General features: G+C 40.8%; 1 protein-coding gene across 4 annotated transcripts in view; it reads left to right on the forward strand.

Moving 5' to 3' along the window:
• Positions 1–16,408, forward strand: part of BACH2 (BTB domain and CNC homolog 2) — a 355,000-nt gene that overhangs the window by 78,468 nt on the left and 260,124 nt on the right. For all 4 annotated transcript variants that reach the window (XM_012444191.2, XM_012444196.2, XM_012444203.3 and 1 more), the window contains exon 2: positions 7,550–7,662. The gene's annotated coding sequence lies outside the window, so the exon portion shown is untranslated. The remainder of the gene's footprint in view (positions 1–7,549; positions 7,663–16,408) is intronic.

The raw sequence follows: 16,408 nt of genomic DNA on the forward strand, positions 1-16,408 counted from the left end.
ACAGAATATGGCCAGATACAGTGGCTCATGCCTGTAATCCCAGCGCTTTGAGAGGCCAACACAGGAGGATCGCTTGAGTCCAGGAGTTCAAAACCAGTCTAAGCAACATAGCAAAACCCTGTCTCTACAAAAGATACAAAAAATTCACTGAGCATGGGTGGTGCACACCTGTAGTCCCAGCCACTTGGGAAGCTGAGGTGGGACAATCAGTTGAGCCTGGGAGGTTGAAGCTGCAGTGAGCCAAGATGGTGCCATTGCACTCCAGCCTGGGCGACAGAGTGAGACCCTGTCTCAAAAAAAAAAAAAAAAAAGATACAGAATCGAAGCCCCAGAAAAGCAGAGGTTAATAGTGAACCTCTGAGATTGCTTTCCAGCAGAGCACATCAGGTCAGATAGAGTTTTCTTCTGCAGATTAATGAAAGTTTCTTCCCAAGAGGAACAAGGCATATAACCCATTCTGGCTTGCTAAGCAGTTTCAGTTGTAAGCACTATCCCCAGTTAAGGTGACAATCCTACTTATAGCTTGTCCCCAAGATCTTGAGAATATTTTAATTCCTGAATTGGAAACTTTTTATTGGAGAGATAGCTGGTCCCCTTAATGCTTCTTTAACAGTGCTCCCATTGCAGTGGGTCACTCTGAAGTAACCCACTAGGCTGTCTGTTATTTCACTTTCTCACCAAATCATAGGAAATATATTTGCCTGAATTGTACAGCAAACCCCTGCAAGGGAGAGAGAAGCCAAAATTGTTTGGAGGGCTCTGGGATTCTTTCAGCATAAAATCAAAGAAACCCAGGTAAATAAGACATGGTTAGTAAACATTTGTCCTAGATGAAGATAATTCAGCCTTCTCAATCCACAGTGAACAAATGGATCAAGAGTTGCCTGGAACAGCCACTGTGTACTCCCCATGCAGTGACGTGCACTATTGGCAAACATGAGTTGAAAATGCTAAACTTAATGCGTGATTCCTTAATTTATTAATAGGACTATGAAATCTCGTGTTTAATTTTTTTTTCTTCTGAAGTGCACAAAAGGCTGTTGCCAGTAGTATCCAAATATTGCCTTGCTGACCTAAAAGTATGCCATGCTTCTTAAGAAGAAAAACTCTTTAGTATTTATTCTTAATTTGGACTTCTATAAAATTTAATTTCAAAATATTGTGGTCAAGCAAGAAGTAGATCTAGATACTGACATTAAAGCATTAGAAGAGGAGAGAATGAAAGGAAATAGGCCCAACTGGTGCCAGACTTAAGGGAGATCTTCCCAAACATTATAATTCGGCATATATTGAGTGCCTACTATATGTAAGGCAGCGGGATAGGTGCTGGGTATTTGAGTACTAGTACAAAATAGACAACATCTCTTCTCTTGAAATGCTCAAAACAATTAATCCTCAAAAGACTCTCAAGAGGCATAAAGAATTTTCCCCAATTTTAGGGATAAAGGAACAGAGACTGAGAGAGAACCAGTAACTTGCCAAAAATCACATTCTGCACAGTGGAATTGATATTCAAACTGACTTGGCCCCTATCTGTGCTTTGCCCACTCTTCTCTCAGGGCTGTCTGTGGGCAGGGAAGCCCTAGCAGTACAACCCAGAGGGACCAGGAGGCAGGGAGGGAGTTTTCTCCCCCGGAGGTTTACAGGAACAAAGGATCCCCTGACTGACCTGGAAGATGTGCAGAAGAGGCAAACTAGTCAACCAGATCCAACTCCTACAAAATTTCCAAAGTATTAGCATGAGTTTCTACCATTACAACAGCAAATGGTTTTATGCAGTGTCTCAACTCTGTTTCTTGAGTATCAGAAACTCTAGGTATATGGGGCTTGTTCCTGCTTTGCTGGGGCTAGAGCTGAGTGGCAGACTCCCCAAATGCTCCATTCCTCACTGTCTTCCCAGACCTGACCTTTCACTTATCTCATTCTTCCTTGACCCCTACAGTCATCTGAATTTGTGACCCCTGGTTTAAATAGTCACTTAGGCAAGGGAAGTGAGCCAGGCCAAGTAACCTCTTGGGGGCTCCTCTGTGTTGTGCCTTTAAATTGAGATAGTCTTAAATCACTGGAAACTGCAATTTACATTTTACAGTGATAGCCTGATTCTAAACATTAGATATCCTGACTTACGACTTGACCAAGTGCAAGAAACGCCTAGCCTGTGTGCCAGAAGTGGGTATATGAAAGTGACAGGCACTCTTACCACTTGTCACTCTTGACCCTTTCGTGGCCTCTGTTTCTCCCAATCTCGCTCTCAGACCATTTGTGTGTGTATGTTACCAACAGTGTGTCTCTCTTTTATAATTTATCATCCTCTTGTTTCCTCTTCATCACCATTTCCTATTGAACCACAACTCATATACTAGTTAAAATTTCAGAACACTCATTTTTAAATTACCTAATCTATCCTTGGGGAGGAAGGCCATTGATGATGTTTGACGGGAAGATGCTCTTGTCTTTCTGGCTTAGAATGTCTGTTTTCAATGGTATACTATGAAGGCAGCCCACAGGGGAGCAATGCAGAATGGCAAATGTTGTCCAGTGTCTTCAGGCAGAACCATGTTATAATGTGTTTACTGCCTCCATGTGGGGGTGGTGAGGACACTGAAGTCATCGAGAACCACAGCCACACATCTGCTGTAACTTTGAGGATCGAGAGGAACCTGCAGGAAACTCCTTGGTAAGCTCTACTCTGTTCCTCTTGCTTCTTCTTTAGGAAGCAGGGAGTGAGCCAGCCTCTTGGGAAGGAAGTGTGTGTGTACTGGGAGAAGGGGGCAGTAGTCTAGTTTCTGCCTTTGCATCTTTTAATCCCAGCACCATTCCTCCTATTTTAGAAGGGAGGGATTAGCCTTTCTGTAATAAAATGGCCTTACTCTTTTTCACTTGAAAGTTTCCAGTTGAAGATTGTCAAGACTTAACTTCAAAGCCATGTGAATTACTCTACCCCTTAAAATAGACTAGAGGAAATAGGTATATTGCTATCACCTGTCCATCTAATTTCCCAAGTTTCTAAGTCCTAGATGCAAGAGCATTTTTTTCTAGGCTTCAGAGCCTGTTCACCTTGTATTACTTCACTTATTCCTTCTCCAAAAGCTCTTGGGTCTGGCATAGGCCCTTATGCTGCAGCCCTCTGCCTAAGCTGTTGGGTGTGGTAGTGGGAAGGGTAGGGACAATAGTCCATCCCACAGGCTGGTCTCATGGTGCATTATGTCTAAAAGCTAGTGAGACCTTTAACACTGCGAAGAGCGACCTGCTTGCTCTTGTTGGCCTATCTGTCTCCCACAGGAGTGCCTGACCTACCCAGCTTTGAGATACATTACAGAAGGCTTCTAAAATGGACATAGAAGGGGGTGGGAGTTGGAGTGGGAAGAAAAGCCCAACTCACCATATTCCATTCAATATTGGTAGTAAGTATTAGTTGCATTTTCAAGGGCCAAAACAACACCACACATATACACACACACACACACCCCCTGACACTTAAGCTCCTCTTTAAAGAGCATAGGATAAAGGTGGCTTATGCTCTTGTCAGCATACCTCTACACCACATTAGCAGTGATCCAGGTAAAATAGGCTTCTCTCCAAGGTAGATGGAGGTTGATGGTAAATAAATAGTGGTGAATCAGGTAGGCCTGGCGTTAACTTTTCTCCAACTTCCATTTGCTGGCACCTGATACATGAGAGTATAACCCCAGAGAAACCATAGGATGTGGAATTGTCACCAGGGCCCGAATCTCTGGGTGCTTTCCGTAGTGAGGACCTGGCTGGTGAGGGGCACTTGGCCATGTTACCAAACCTCTGTCTTTGTTTGCTCACCTACCCTTTGTTTTTCTCCATTTTTTGTATCCTTCATGTTTTTCTTGTCAGTTCTCTCTTATTAGACTTACTTTGTCTGTGCTTTCTTTTTTTTTTTTTCTTTTGAGACGAAGTCTCACTCTGTCACCCAGGCTGCAGTGCAATGGTGCAATCTTGGCCCACTGCAGCCTCCACCTCTTGGGTTCAAGCTGTTCTCCTGCCTTAGCCTCCCAAGTAACTTGGATTACAAGCATACACCACCATGCTCAGCTAATTTTTATATTTTTAGTAGAGACGAGGCTTCATTTACCATGTTGGCCAGGTGTATTTCGTACTCCTGACCTCAAGTGATCCACCCGCCTTAGCCTCCCAGAGTGCTGGGATTCTGTTAGTTTGGCCTACCTTTCTTTACTCATAATTCTGTCTACCTGGAAAGACAAATTATTAACCTTTTAGAAGTCTAAGGTTGACCATTGAACCAACTGTTAGGATCAACTAACTGGAAGTCATACAGGGGCTTATGGAATCAACTTTTTCAAGGCACCCTTTAAATGCATCTGTGGTGTCATTTTGTTCAGTAGTAGAGGAATCCAACTTCTTAAAAAATTAAAGAGAAACATTGAATAATAAACTTAAAAAAAAAGAAATCTTGACTCCACCATGATCACTCAGGTATCTTTTTCCCTAATGCTTTATATTTAAGATGTAGTCTCCTTTTTTAAGCTGTAGATTTTGCTAAGCTTCTTAAACTGAATTGGCTGCAAAACAACCAGGTTCTCTCTATTTCAAAGGAGATGGAAAGTACTTGATAGAACAAGGCCAGTCTTTTTGGTTGCTGTCCAGAAGTGAACTGACCCAGTTTCCAAAATTGTCATCTGTTTTCTGAGGTGTTTTCTGTTAAATGGTGGTCTTGGGGTGTGTGTGTGTGTGTGTGTGTGTGTGTGTGTGTGTGTGTGTGTTTGTGGGCGTGTATTGTGTTTATTTTTTATTTGTGGTCTTTCACATGCTTTAATTCCATAGTGTCTTGAAATGAAGTCACTTCTAGCCCAGGGTCTCTTGCTTGTTACAGCAGAACCAAGAACAATTCTTTTACACCTCTGAGTCTGGTTTCCAAATTAGGAAAACTACCACCCAGATTGGTATTAGTATAAAATGAGAGTGTTTATATAAAAGTGCATTGTACAGTTTGAGGTACTATACAGCTATATAATATTCTTAATATTTTTTAAAAGATTTACAACCCTGTCATTAAGAGATTTTCCTTTTTAAAAGAACTCCAAAGGCAGCTGCAACAATTATTAACATTGTTTTTAAGACCCCACATCTAAAAGCCTGCATTATCCTAGGCCCTGTGAGTGAGAGCAAAGAAAAAGCTATAGTAATATTTATTTTAAAACATTCTGTATGACTAGTATTTTCCCTCAAAAGGTTTTTAGCCTGATTTGGTTGTAAAATAACATACATGAAAATAACATAAGAACAGTTGGGCTGGGGGACAGGAAGGGATCTGTAATCAGTTTAGTACAAGCTATTTATCCAAGTTCTGAGAGTACAGGGATTGTGGCATGATTGGAGCTGGGTGGGGTTCCTCAGGGAAATTATGTTCAAGAATCCTTGTCTGTTTGTTATTATCTTCTTGTGCCCACCTTTCCTGTGTTGATACCAATGTATACATAGAAATGAAATTGTGACATGAGGCATCTCTGCTAGGCATTTAGGCAAGCTTTCCAGTTAAGTGCTAGGCTGTAGTTTTTAAATGAATTGATACATACATTGAAAAGGAAACGCATGTATAAAGTTCTACTTTAAAAGTAAGAACTGTATTAGCATCTGTTTCTAGAAATTGAAAGAGTAAAAGTTGTATGCATTATTTTTTCAGTCACTTTAAGATTAATTAGAATTAGGTATTGAATTTTCTCGACTTTGAAGCCGTGATTACCCAGGCATCATGTACATGTGGCGATGTTTGGATGCATTCATACTACAAAGTTGGAATTCCAGGATCTCTCCACGTTGTATATTATTGTTAAAATATGCTACTGCTATGACTAAATGTGGTATTTTCTTTGGAATCTGTATTTCAAATAGCCAATGAGTGATTTGTGGCTTTCTCTCCCTATCTTCTGATTTATAAAAGGAATGTAGTAATATTATGTTCACAGAATAGTAATGTGCATGGAGTAGGAGTTTATCTTTGGAAATATAAATTGCAAAATCATTTTCTTAGTGAAAGATGTTAATATGGGAAAACAGCTTTGGGATTCTCCATGTCCTGGACTTATTAGCAGACATGTCATTCTCCAATATAGACAAAAACTGATTACTAAGAACTAAAGATGGTTATGGTGGGCTAGTGGGATTATGAGTACCTTTTTCTTTTCCTATTGAACATATTCTATATTGTTACTATATTATAATTAAAAATAGTCTGTTTTTCATTTTTTTTTTTTTTTTTTTGAGACGGAGTTTCGCTCTTGATACCCAGGCTGGAGTGCAATGGCGCGATCTCGGCTCACCGCAACCTCCGCCTCCTGGGTTCAGGCAATTCTCCTGCCTCAGCCTCCTGAGTAGCTGGGATTACAGGCATGCACCACCGTGCCCAGCTAATTTTTTGTATTTTTAGTAGAGATGGGGTTTCACCATGTTGACCAGGATGGTCTCGATCTCTTGACCTCGTGATCCACCCGCCTCGGCCTCCCAAAGTGCTGGGATTACAGGCTTGAGCCACCGCGCCCGGCCTGTTTTTCATTTTTAAAAGCACTGCAGTTCCAATTAAACCTCCAATCCCATGTATTATGGGAAGGTGCAGATATATAAATCCTTCCTAGATGCAACTTAAAACACACACACACACACACACACACACACACACACACACACAAATTGACCATCAGGAACCTTACAACGTTTTGCTTTCTTCTCAATTCCACCTGTGAACACCTTTCAGAGGAAGAGCTACAAATCCATTTAAGTGGTTGAAGTTATTTTTAAAAAATATTTTTCCCTAATATTGGACAAATTAAGAACCTTGAAACTGGCCAGCTGCGGTGGCTCACACCTATAATCCCCCAGCACTTTGGAAGGCTAAGGCAGGAGGATCACTTGAACACAGGAGTTTGAGACCAGCCTGGGAAACATGGAATAACCCTGTCTCTACAAAAAATACAAAAATTAGCTGGACGTTGTGGTGCATACCTGTGGTCCCAGCTACTCGGGAGGCTGAGGTGGGAGGATCACTGTAGCCCAGAAGATTGAGGCTGCAGGGAGCCGTGATCATGCCACTCCACTTCAACCTGAGCAACAGAATGAGACTCTATGTCAAAAAAATTAAAAATACGAAGAAGAACCCTGAAACTATACAATGACTCTTTTACTCTCCAGAGTAATTCATATAAATCAAAAACTTCATGTAAAGAATAGATAGCATGAATAAAAACATGATGGACTCTTTTTCTATTTGGGGAGAATTGGATTGTTTAGTTCATTTGGCCCATGGAAAACTGACCTCCTGAATTCCCTCATGGTACACTGCCTTCCTAGCAACTCTGTGGAAGTTCTAGCTGTTGAGCCGTGGCAGCCTCCATTTGTACTAGTTGCTTTTCAAATTCTCAGTAGCCACATCTGACCAGTGGCTACCATGTTGGACAGTGCAGACTTGGATCATTGCCATCATGGCAGCAAGTGCTGCTGGACATGGCAGTGCTCTGTGCCTCCCTGAGCACCAGCTGATGGATTTCTTCTTTGTTTATACTCACAGAGCAGCTGTCTGCTTCAGAAAGTGAGGGCTCCAGGAATGAGGAGAATCATCACGAGCTGCCTCACATTGTGGCATGTCTGATCCCTTGCTCCCGTCCCTGCAGCATGAACAAGGTAAGAGGTACTTTGAGGAATCAGCATTTGTATTTTCTTTATGGTACTATGATTTTCTGGAATACGTATGTCGTTCCATGATGTGAAGAGGTTGCGTCTCCTGCCAGCAGCGTTCCAGAGTTGAAGAGTTGTGTGGTCCCCACAAGCAGGGTCACAGGTGCTGGTGGCTATTCTGTGGCTGTGTAGTCCTCTGGAGGTGTCATTTATACTTGCCAGGGGCCTCTGAGCGGCTGAAATACTGGGTTTTAGTATACCTGCCTTGGCATGAATACTGGAATATTGAGGTTCTGGGGCTAGATTTCCTGGGACTAAATACCACCTTTTTCAGATGCTAGTGTCAGTGACCCTAGGCAAATGGCCTGACTTCTTGGTTCCTCAATTTCTCCATCTGTAAAATCCTGATAATAATGATACCTACCTGACAGGATTACTGTAAGGATGAAATGAGTTATTGTGTGTATCAGTGCTTAATATATAGTGCCTGTCCACATTACAAGCACTTGATAAGTATTTGCTGCTGCTGTTTTTAATGTTGAGGACACTATTATCCCATAGACATAGTTGCAAGAGAGTATAAGGCGCATCTTTTCTATTTCCAATGGAAAAGGTGTAACATTTTGATTTATTCCTTGATTAAATTGGTGATTACCAAATGGGCACTACAGGGATAAATGATGAATACAACTTAAGACATGCCTTCAGCAGGTGGCAGAGTATCTTGGGGAAACATAGTGAGTGTGTTCTAACGAGGTATGTACCAGAAGCTCTGGAGGCACAAAAGAAGGAACATCCAACTCTGAGGAATCTGGGAAGGATGATGTAGAGGAGGCAACATTTGAATAGGATTCTGTATGGAAATGGTAATTTCCTGGACAGGGAATATAGGGCAAGGCATTCCAGGTAAAGGAATGTGTTTAAGCACAAAAGCAAATGAGAAAGTCTGGCGTGCTCAGAGAATAGCAAAAAGTTTGGTATGGCTGGAACAGGGTTTCTCAGCCTTGACACTTGATATTTGGACCAGGTAATTCTTTTCAGTGAGGGACTCTTTTCTGCATTTTAGGATTTTTTGTAGCATTCCCTTGCCTTCATTCTAATTGTAACAACCAAAAATGTCCCTAGATTATTGCCCAATATCCCATACGGGAACAGAATTACCCCTTGGTTGAAAACTACTGTGCTAGTGGAAGGTGATCAGATATAAGCCCAGAGAAGGAGGCAAGGGCCACATCCTATGAGCCACTGAAGGATTTAAAACGGGAGAGACATGTTTTGTGGGCCTGTTATATGGATTGTGGTAGAGTTGGATAGCACTCTTTGATGGTTTGGTCGTGAAAATAGCATATGGAATCTCTAGACTTTAGAAAGCCCATTTAACTTGTGGAAATTCTTCTACTAAATGACTCTCTTCTAGTGACTTTTCTCGTGGCCATTTGCTCAGCCTTCTCATGGGCAGGAAGGGCCCTGAGCAGCTTCAGTGGTTGGAGAAAGCTGGAAAAGCCTTCTGTGCACTTACCCTCTTTCCCTAGATTGAAGTTTTGTGAAAGACTGTGGCTACTTTACACTCTCTAAAGAGACCAGCAAAAAAACAAGCAGTTGTTTTTTGAGGAATTTTCATTTGGCTGAGCTGAGCCAAAGAGAAAGAAACCAGTGCTGAGTTTTCTCGCTTCAGCCTCACCCCAGCTTAAACACTTGGCTTGAAGCTGCCTTTGAGAAGTGAGCTGTTGGAATACTGGAAGGTGGACATGTGTTCTGCCCCAGGGTCCTGACTGGATGGGAGACTGTCCCCTTGATTGAAAACTACTGTGCTAGTGGAAGGTGGCCAGATATAAGCCCAGAGAAGGAGGCAAGGGCCAGATCTTGTGAGCCACCGAAGGGCATCCTCCCGTTGGAAGATCCATGGCTGCAAACCTTTTTTAGCTCTTAGTATTGGGAGTTTGTTGTATTGAAAAGCTATGGCAACTCTTGAGAACTCTCTTATCAAATCTCTTATCAGCAAATGTAGCTTGCTGTGACAGCTCTGCCCTAAGTTTCTCCAGGGCAACCCAACACCTAATGTCATGGATTTACTCTCCGTACACAGCTGGGAACCAGACACCTCAGAAATGTCAAGTGTCTCAGTAGGTGTGTCTGTTGCTTGGAATATTATGTTCTGCCTGAGTGGCTCAGTACCTGCTTTATTTTATATTGTTTTAATTGAAAGTAGTGATTAAGCATGATATGTCACCTTCATGGGTCAGCATTTTTCTTATGGCTTTCTTGGCATAAGACAAAAAGAATAGGTCACTCTCTGGGGAGGAAACAGCTCTTCTCAGCATAAATAAAACCAGAGAATCTCCTCTTCAATTATGGTGTTAATTGGAGTGCTAGAAATATTGTTTGTGACTGACGTTCTAAGTGGATTTGTTGCTAGAAAATTGGAGACATTTGAATTATGCACTCTCCTGGAGACATTCGAATTATGCACTCTCCTCTTCTTTAGACATACACTGTAATATTCTCCTTTCTTCCTAAACCCTAGCTCACTGATGGGCACTTCCATTAGGGGGGTGTCCGAATGGAGGGTGGCCGCGGCATTCTAGGGTCCTTGTTATTCCTGTGAAGTGCCAGGGCGATGCTGATTTGCAGTTAGACATTGACAGCTCTCTTTTGAATCCATCAGGGACTATCCCTCTAGAAAACACAGAATTCCTCAACCCCCATGGCACAAGGGGATTAGCAGTTGGCTGTACTAATTTAACAGGGCTACCCTGACACTTCATGAGTTGCTGTCCACCAGGTAGGGCCTTCATTCCTCACATTCTTGAACAATCTGTGCCAGGGTCTGAGGAAATACCACAGAGGGGTGCACTTCTGGTCCTCAGATAGCCATGTTGGTGCATCAATGCTGACTAAAAAGAGAAACAGAGGGCATTCCTGCACAGAAGCCCATCATGAATCTGCTGTCATCCCTGAGGCCAGTCTACAAGGAATTTGTTAGTGTACATGGAATATGATAACCGAGTCATAGGTTTACACAGTAGATACCCTCATATTTATTTATTCACCTTTTAAGTATTGTAAACAGGCATTAATGGTTGTACATTCTGAACCTTACATATTAAAGAAATTGTGGGGTACATATTTTCCCAGAGTATTCGTTCTCCCAAACCCTCATGCAGACTTGAAGACCATCTTTCCAATGTTCATACATTCTTCACAGCTTTTTGCAAGAGCTGACTTTCCAATCTCAAAAACTTCATATTAGAATTTAACTTATTTTTTGAGAGAGAGAGAGAGAGAAAGAGGATCTTTCTCTGTCACCCAGGCTGGAGTGCAGTGGCACTATCAGGGCTCACTGCAGCCTCAACCTCCTGGACTCAAGCAATCCTCCCACCTCAGCCTCGTGAGTAGCTGGGACTACAGGTGTGTGCCACCATTTTTGGCTAATTTTTGTATTTTTTGTAGAGATGAGGTTTTGCCATGTTACCCAGGCTGGTCTGGAACTCCTGGACTCAAACAGTCCTCCTGCCTCAACTTCCCAAAATGCTGGGATTACACATGTGAACCACCACACTTGGCCGGAATTTAACTTTTAAATTCTGTCAAAAGTATTTCTACTTTCTTATTTTCTTGCTAATATATATAAATATCTATTACATATAGTATATTGTTAATTTTTGCCAGTAAGAAGAATCAATCTTTAGGGTTTTTCTGTGTTACTGCTGCGCTATCGTGCTACAGAGAAAGGATTTCAGCGTGTTACTTAAAAGCCATAGCCAAACGGGAAGCCAGTTGAACAGGATTCCGTAGAGGCAAATTGTGCAGGATGATGTACATTCAGTGCATACCGCTGTGTACATTCACAGAAAACACACTAGCAGGAAAAGTGTCGTTCTCCTCTTGAAAGATCTTTCCTTCTTAGTAGCAACCTTGAGATTATGATCCTTTACTCTCTCCCTTGTGGTCATTGTTTTTTATGAAGGCTTGTCACATGCTGTTCTGTGATTTAAATTTATGAGGACACTCCATCTGATTGAAAAATAATTTATTTTTCCATTATTATACAAAATGATCCTCTCACTTCCCCCATTGTGAAAAAGGATCTTCTTGAGAACTGTTTCTTCCTTGTTATGTTCAAATCAAGCTGGATCTGATTTTTATTGCTTTGGACAGATGCCAAAGTGTCAGATGAAGTAGGGTAGTGCCTCTTATCTCTTTTAGTGGGTGGATGCTACTGTTTTGCTTAATGATCTGCCCAACAGAATTTTTTTTTCTCTGAATATTTTCCAGTATTCAGCACCACATCCTACTGTGCCAGGCTTGAGGCAGTTTCACATTTACACGTAGATCAATATCTCTACAGTCAACTAAAAAGTAAAACTGAAATGTAGTTTCTACCTTCATTTGGAGTTTTTCTTACATTGTACCTTCTTCATACGAAGCTATGAAGTCCAGACTTTATTATCCCTGCCTCTCTCGCCCCAAACCTGGCATATACATAGCTGTAGTTGGAGACACATCAACTCCAACCCATATTTGTCAAGTGCATGCTATGTGCATGCACTGTGCTTGCAAGAAACACATCAGTAAATATAACAAAGGTCTTTTCTATATAAGACAGCTGCAGTTTCTGGCAAAGGTAAGAAAAGTCATCACACCCACCAGTTTAATATTTTAATATAAACCTAACGTGAACACTTTTTTCATTTTAAACTTCTTATACTCAAAGAGCAAGTTAACAGATCTACTGGAGATAGTGTAAGGAATTGGGGAATAATAAACATAAAAGATCTCTCTCTTCACCTTTACAGGACACCCTCAATGGTTTGTTTCACCAAATGTCCAATCTATATTTAATAAGCCTCAGCAGTCATTTTTCTGAAGGCATTGGCCAGGTCCTCCTTGTGGCAGAGTTTGAAGAGCTATTGCAAGGTTTAAACTAGTGACATGGAAGAAAATACAACTAAAAATTAAATGATCTTAGAATAAAGAAGGTCTTTTAATTTCTAGTGTCAGAAACTATCAAGGAATAGAATGTACTTAACTGTGTAACATCTCAGAACTTCTTTCAATCAAAAGACACTCTGAACTATTCTAAAAGGCAAAAGACAAGCTGGGACAGTATTTACCCATATATGAGAAATAGTTATTAAGAGTTCTCACTAATTAATGTAGATTAATAAGATAAAGATAATTAAGAAAATAGGCAAAAAACAGAAAGGTAGGAGAAACAAAAAAAGAAATATGATCTATAAAATAGAAGAAAAATGTTCAACCTCAACAGTAATCAAAGAAATGCATATTAAAATGTTGAGATAGTATTTTTCACGTATATAATTGATGAAGGTTTGTAACATTTACCCAGTGAAGTTGAGAATAGAAAACATCAGGCTTTCTCATATACAGGTAGTGAAAGAACACCTTTCTTAAGGGGGCTAAAATAAGGTGTATCAATGCCTAAAAAAATTGACACACCTTTTGACCCAGAATTTCCATTTCTAAAACATTACCTTAAAGAGAACTGCCATGGATGTGTGTAAAAGTTTGGCTAAGATATTCATCATAATATTCTTAAAATAGTACTTTTTGAAGGTAATAGCCATAAAATAAAAATGCCAAAAAGAGATTGAGGAATACTTAGTGACATAAAAAGATGTTCTAAATAAATTGCGAAGAAGACAAGTTATTTAACAGTATGTGCAGTTTGATCATTATTTCATTTTTTAAAAAAGGCACAGTATATACACAGAATAAAGATTGCTTATACACATCAACATATTGTGAGCATTATCTTTATTTTGCTTGTATGTTTTAGATTTTCTTTAGCAATATGCATTTCTTTCATACTAAAAGCAATATTTTTAAATAAAATACATGGAATTATCTTTGAAATATGAACTTCACTGTATTTTTAAAATATGTGTGATACATGTTCTCACTCATAGGCAAGTGTTGAACAATGAGAACACGTGGACTCAGGGAGAGGAGCATCACATACTGGGGGCAGTTGTGGGGGGACTAGGGGAGGGACAGCAGCGGGTGGGGAAGGTGGGGAGGGATAACATGGGGAGAAATGCCGGATATAGATGAAGGGGGAATAGAGGCAGCAAACCACCTGGTTATGTATGCACCTATGCATACATAGGTGCTGCATGACCTGCACACGTACCCCAGAACCTAAAGTAAAATATATGTGTATATGTATATGTATATATATATATATATATAAATGTGATAAAAAGACCGGAAGGCTATTGCCCAGAATGTTGACCATGGTTTTCTTAGAGGGTGGAAACATAGGACACATTTGTTTCTTTTTTAAAAAATGCTTTTTGGTATTTTCAACTTTCCTGCAATATTCGTGTATTTCATTAACAACCAGAAAAGAAACAAAACATTTAAAAAATAAGTACCTTTAGCTGCTTTGATTTGAGGTGCAAATGGATGAAGATATTTAGTGAGCAGATAGAAAACGGGGAGTGTTTGGTCAAAACAGAGATTTAGACCTGGGGTCATTCTGCTTGGCATATTATTACCAGGAAGGATCATTTTAATATATTAATGGTCTGGAGGCAATAGTGAGTAGAGAAATGCTCTGGAAAAAGATGCCATCCTTTGACTCAGTGGCTCAATTTTTAAAAATGGACATTACATCCTCTTACTCCGTATTGTGCTATTTCTTCATTTATATGTTCAAAGACAACTGCCAGTGTGTAGAGGTTTGAACTAGACCAGTGGTTCTCAAACTATGGTTTGGGGACCCTTGGGGAGGGGCACCCTTAGACCCTTTCAAGGTGTCTGCCTGCAAGATTAAAGCCATTTTTATAATAGTAAGATATGATTTACCTTTTTACCACTTTCTCTCTTGACTATACACTGCGGTATTTCAAGAGACTGTGAAATGCAGTGACATCATTTCTGGAATGTGTGCCTGTGTTTTCATGTTCCAAAACTTTCTTGGGTTTGACCACTAGTATGGTAAACATTGATAGAAATAACTCACATAAACAAAAGCTCTTTAGGGTCTGTGATAATTTGTGAGCCTGTAAAAGGGCCCTAAGATGCGTTTGGGAACCACTGAGTTAGATTGTGCCTATGTCCTGTATGTGGCAGGCTTTCCTCTAACAAGAATCTGGACCTCAGCCCTGGTCAGTGATTGCCCTTGAACATTGTAGCACTTCTGTTCTCACTTTCTACATTTTTAAGGAATAATTTCCCTTAGCTCTTCTTTAAAAACTTCATTTTTATAGAGTTTGTGAAGCCAAAAAGAAACATTGCTGGCCCCAGGCCGCTGTAGCCCGTGTGTTACATGTACATTGGGTCCTGTCGAATGTGAGGTGCATGGAAATGTTAAAGGCCAAATTAGACCTACAGACTCTGTCTCCGCATGTCTTGTACTGGGAAATTCAGTGAAGTTTCAGAAAGACAACAGCACTGTAACTGCCTTCTGAGAGGTTTGGGAGTGCAGATTTAAAATATAACCATGTAATTGAATAGAGGGCTAATTTGCATGAAAGAGGGAAGACAAATTTAAAAGAATTAACTGAGTATGTTTACATTCATTTGTCTTTAAAATGTGTGCATGCATATAACGTGTGTGTGTAAATATGTATGAAACATATACATTCTAGAGGATTGCTTCCCAAGTTAGGTAGGATTCTCTCTGTCATGGTCATCTTGACTATGGAGCTACAGTAATGCTTCTATTTCAGTCCCATCTCATCTCCTCCTTTCTGCCTAACCAGAAACACATTTCTGTTGTTCTCTTTTTGTGAGCATGGCTCACCACTGAATCTCAGAGCAGTGTGTGGTGAAGCACTGGCTGGTGCCTCCTTCTCTGAGAAGCAGTCTGTATTAGCTTGTTCTCACACTCCTAATAAAGACGTACTGAGACTGGGTAATTTATAAAGAAAAAGTGGTTAAATGGACTCATAGTTATACTTGGCTGAGGAGGCCTCACAAGGTGAGGAGGAGCAAAGTCACATCTTACATGGCAGCAGGCAAGAGAGAGCATATGCAGGAGAACTCCCCTTTATAAACTATCAGATCTCATGAGATTTATTCACTATCACAAGAACAGCATGGGAGATACCTGCCCCCATGATTCAGTTACCTCCTACTGGGTCCCTCCCATGACACATGGAAATTTTGGGAGCTACAATTTGAAATTTGGGTGGGGACACAGCCAAACCATATCATAGTCTTTATGTTCCAGGGCTTATGCTGAAAATCTGAACTTTTTTGTACAGAGCTTGAGCATCAGATGAGTAAGTGTGCTGGAGCACCTCCAAGTGAGCTCTAGCCCTGAGACACTGTGCATCCACTACCGTGTCATATGGACGTGGCAATGCCTTGTCTTGAGTGAAGGGGTCATGTGGCCTGACTTAACAGCTCCTGACAATGTCAGAAAAGATGAAGGAGAATCTGAACAGGTAGGAGGTAAATTAAGGCTTTAGAATAGAAAAGCTAAACTTTGTGTTTGTATTAAGACCCTAAAGGCCCCAGAGAAGAAAGGATATGTTTTTGACATGACTGTAATATAATTTCAAGTCTGAGAGGCCTCGCTGTGAATCATGATAACCTCTTTGAAATCTGGCTACAGCTGCTGACCATCTGTCAGGTTCCAACTGAGGTCGGAGGAGAGTTGGTGGATGAGCGGCAGACAGCTGAAAGACCACCCGAGGAATCGTAGGGAGTTTCAACATGGCTTTATTGTCTCTCTGGGTGCAAGGGAGCCGTGGGCACAAGCAAGCCATGGCCACAAGCC

The sequence above is a fragment of the Aotus nancymaae genome, unplaced genomic scaffold, assembly GCF_030222135.1.
Source record: "Aotus nancymaae isolate 86718 unplaced genomic scaffold, 86718_ANA_hifiasm-v0.15.2.pri h1tg000040l, whole genome shotgun sequence".
Taxonomy (NCBI): domain Eukaryota; kingdom Metazoa; phylum Chordata; class Mammalia; order Primates; family Aotidae; genus Aotus; species Aotus nancymaae.